This window comes from Quercus suber, unplaced genomic scaffold (genome assembly GCF_002906115.3).
Source record: "Quercus suber isolate HL8 unplaced genomic scaffold, Cork oak 2.0 scaffold_91, whole genome shotgun sequence".
In the NCBI taxonomy this organism is placed as follows: domain Eukaryota; kingdom Viridiplantae; phylum Streptophyta; class Magnoliopsida; order Fagales; family Fagaceae; genus Quercus; species Quercus suber.
Window position 1 is genome coordinate 120,379 of NW_027069556.1, and position 3,743 is coordinate 124,121.

Genomic DNA, 3,743 nt, shown 5'->3' on the forward strand with positions numbered 1-3,743 from the left:
TTTTTTTTTTTTTTTTTGAAAGATCCATTTGGGCATTATTTATGATTCACGTATTTTGGTTTGATTGGTTATGATTTAGGTTTTTTGGTTACGAGTAGTTTTGTTTAATTTATGTAAATAGACGGGTTAGAATTCGTTTAATCTCTTACTCTATTGTCTTCTTTAGGTTTGCTGTCAATTTAGGGATTCGAGATACGGAGATAGAGTTCGGTGCAACTCCGTGACTAACATAATCGGAACTAAACACAGACCAACGAAAGGTACGTATCAATTCTCTGTGTTCGAATATGAACTTAAATTCAGATGTTCATTCTCATTCTTTAGATGTTTTGTTGTGAATATTATTTCTTACGGCATGATCTGCATTCAGAAATGCATAATAGTGAAAGCTTTTCAAACTTGACAGAACCAAATCACAAATGCATCCTATATAGATCCCTATCACTTTTTAAATCTCTGTGCTTCTGAACGTTCGTTTATTTAATTAATGACTTTTCAAGCTCTTTGAATTGCTGCCTCTCCTCTCTTTTTACTGTTTTCTCTACCAGAAAATAAAAAACCCATTTCTTTTTTACTGTTTTCTCTACCAGAAAATGAAAATCCCTTTTCTTCTTTGATTTCTAAAATTTCAAATACAATTATAAATAATTTTTAGAAGTATTAATAAATATATTTTTTAACAACTTAAACCGTTTCACACCATTTAATAAAAGTTCTAAATCGCCACATCCTCAAACGAATGGCACCTCTGTCAGTTTTTTGATTTGTCCGTAGATCTTTATTTTTATAGTTTGCTTGAATGCTGATTTTCTTTTTATTTATCTCATACTTCGTTTTACATTTTGTTCATTTACTCTATTCCTGTTTCAATTGGCTTTGATTTGCATGTTTTAGCCAGCTTCTATCTTTACAAATTGATTTCTTCAGCCAATTCTCTCTTCTACTTAATTTACATCCTTACCGCTGCTTTTTGTTATTCGAATTTGAATTAAAATCCGGATGTTTATTCTGTCTCTTTCAATGTTTTGGCCTCAGATTAAAATTTTTGTTTTTCCTACTTTACTAATATTATAATCTTTTCAAAATTGGAATTATTATATTCTTTGATTATTTACTACCTTCTTTGAAATTGAAAATTATAGGTAATACTAAACAAAGGTGCACAATGTCATCAGAGACAATCTAAGTCATTTTTTGTTCTACATTCATAGGGATAGGTAGTTGGTAAAAGAAAAAATGGCCAAATAAAACCTCTCCCTCCTTCCAATTGTTAATTTGACACCCATTCTGTTTCGCTTCTATTCTGGAGCACCTATACCCAAGGTCAGCATTTTGTTACTTGATGTGTTATACACTTTATTTTGATGCTTTCTTTTTGATTTATTGTAATCCTTTTTTTTTTGAGAGTGGCATCATGGGGTTTAGTCCTTGAGTATGTATAGGAAAAAATACGTTTGTCGTTCAATAATGGTTGATTTCTTAGCATTTTATTTTTTTCAATGTTTGTAGGTTTTGCTGTTTTGGGCTGCTCTGAATAAGTATATGATTCATAAAGTATTTCATGTTCACATAATTTTTCATATGTGCGTGCATCCAGCCTTGGTGTTAGTTTTTGAGTTTTTATTGAAAATTTTGCTTTGCAACCCAATGAAAAGATAAAAAGAAGGTAGTGGGCTGATTTTATATTGATGAGTAAATACTGTATTGCTGCATTACTAAATCAAGATTTAAGGTTTGGCTAACTTTTTCCCTAATTTCCTTCTCTTTTTTTTCCCAATTTCTTGAGCTCTGTTTTGTTTAGTTTCTTGAACTGATTATGTTCTATCGATGGCTACATGCTAAAGGATTACTAAATCAAAGTTTTTTTTTTTTTTCCCCGGAGTGACATGATTTGGAGGTAACAATAGATGAAGCTTTGCCTTTGTTGTTTTCCTTCTTGACATTTAATTTTACTATTATTTTTTGATTGGTATATATCCTTGATTTACTAGAATGCTTATTTTGTTTTTGTTTTATTTTTTTGGAGCATCTTACACTTTCCTTTTGTTAATAATAATTTCTCATATATTTTAAAATTGTTCTATTAGACTTTGTTTCTTTTAATTTTTGTACTGCTCAGGCTAATAGACTTAATTTATTGGCAGGTTTTCTTAAATGTTATTGTGGCTAGCTTTGTTTATTTTCTTAATTCATTTGTTTTTATTGTGTATGTCTGTGTGTTTTGGATTGAGTGCTTATAGATGCTTTAATTTTATTCATTTATTTTATGAATAGAAGATTACATAATAATGGGTGAAAAGCTTCATGAATTCCATAACTTGGATGTGTGTATAATCTAATTTATCTCTGTGTAATTTTGAAGCAAATCCTAAAAAATTTGAGGAACTTAAGTGTAATTAATCTTGATTCTTGCTATCTTATTGAGTGCTTATGTTTAGGTGCTTTTGTTTCTTTATGATTTGGCTTTCATGAAAGTGTTAAGAAAAATTTCAAGAGGAAGGATTATTTGATTAAATGAAGGGTTTGCTTTATTTATTACAAAAGACAAACCATAGGTGAAAATTTAAAAATTCATAATTGGTTGGAGGACACTTCTTATTCTTTCAGTTCCACATTGTAGAATACATTCAAAGATTATGTGTGCAGCAGCCAATGTGGCATGACCACAAAACTGAAGCTGCAAAGGGGTATCTAACATTTGCAGTGTTAATTACTCTCTAATCAATATTTAATTTTAGTATAAAACTTCATAAATTAACTGGGACTAAGATTACCAATTGAAAATCAATCTTATAAAGAAAGATTGGCTATATCAATGACGTATATTAGTACTTTATTAATGTGTTTTAGATATGATCAGACATCAAAAGGGTACTAAGCAAAATGCATCAAAGAAGGAAAAAATCTGAACTCTAATGTATATACTACCTTATTCTATGAGTCTTTATGTATTTCATTATATTGTTAATTTTTTTTTAAATTTCTTTAGAACAGTAAATTGAATGTGCTGTTAAGTTACTATGACTGCCATATTTTCTTTACAAATTATCATATTAAATCTCCAATATACATATGTTTTAGTTTTAAACTGTTTAAAATCTGAAAAATTGGTAATTTTAACAGACTTTCTTATCCTGTTATTTTGTTAAAATTCAGATTTGTAACAATCACCAAGTGTTCTCAAGAAACATTGTTGGATAAAGCTGACGGGGTAGGACAGCCTTACTATCATTCTTATCCTTTTGACTCCTACTCTCTTCAGTTCCATATTAATATGATAAAATTTATTCAATTTGTCATTGAAGTTGGTTCCATTTTTGCCTCCGCTGGTGAAAGAAAAATCGAAATAGATAGTTATCAAAGAACATTGAACCATATTTAAGAGCTGATAGGTGTTGGTGGTCACAATGAAAAGATGGAGAATTTTCTTTTTCATATTAATCTGTATTAGTGCTTTTTAAGTATTTTCTTTTGGTTCAAACACAAGCTTCTGATATGTGAGTGTATATTTATGTTAAAGTTCCTGCTATATATTGATCATAGAATAAGAAAGGTGAATGAAGAAAAGCACCAGCTATATTGACCAATGCTGTTGATAGATACTTTAATAAAGAAAGGAGGAGGGTAATGATTGTTGTTTATCGATTTTTGCTGAAAAGTTTACTGAGTATTAAAGTAATTGCATTTTCTTCAATGATCAAAATGAAACTCATGTTTTCAAATTGAAAGATAGAAGCTTTGGA

At 29.4% G+C, this 3,743-nt stretch overlaps 1 long non-coding RNA gene across 1 annotated transcript; it reads left to right on the top strand.

Annotated features, from left to right (window-relative positions):
* The first annotated feature begins 6 nt into the window (after nucleotides 1–6).
* On the top strand, nucleotides 7–3,641 carry LOC112025724 (uncharacterized). Its single transcript, XR_010629320.1, has 2 exons — nucleotides 7–260; nucleotides 3,157–3,641. It is a non-coding gene; the product is annotated as an uncharacterized LOC112025724 (long non-coding RNA).
* The last annotated feature ends 102 nt before the right edge of the window (nucleotides 3,642–3,743 follow it).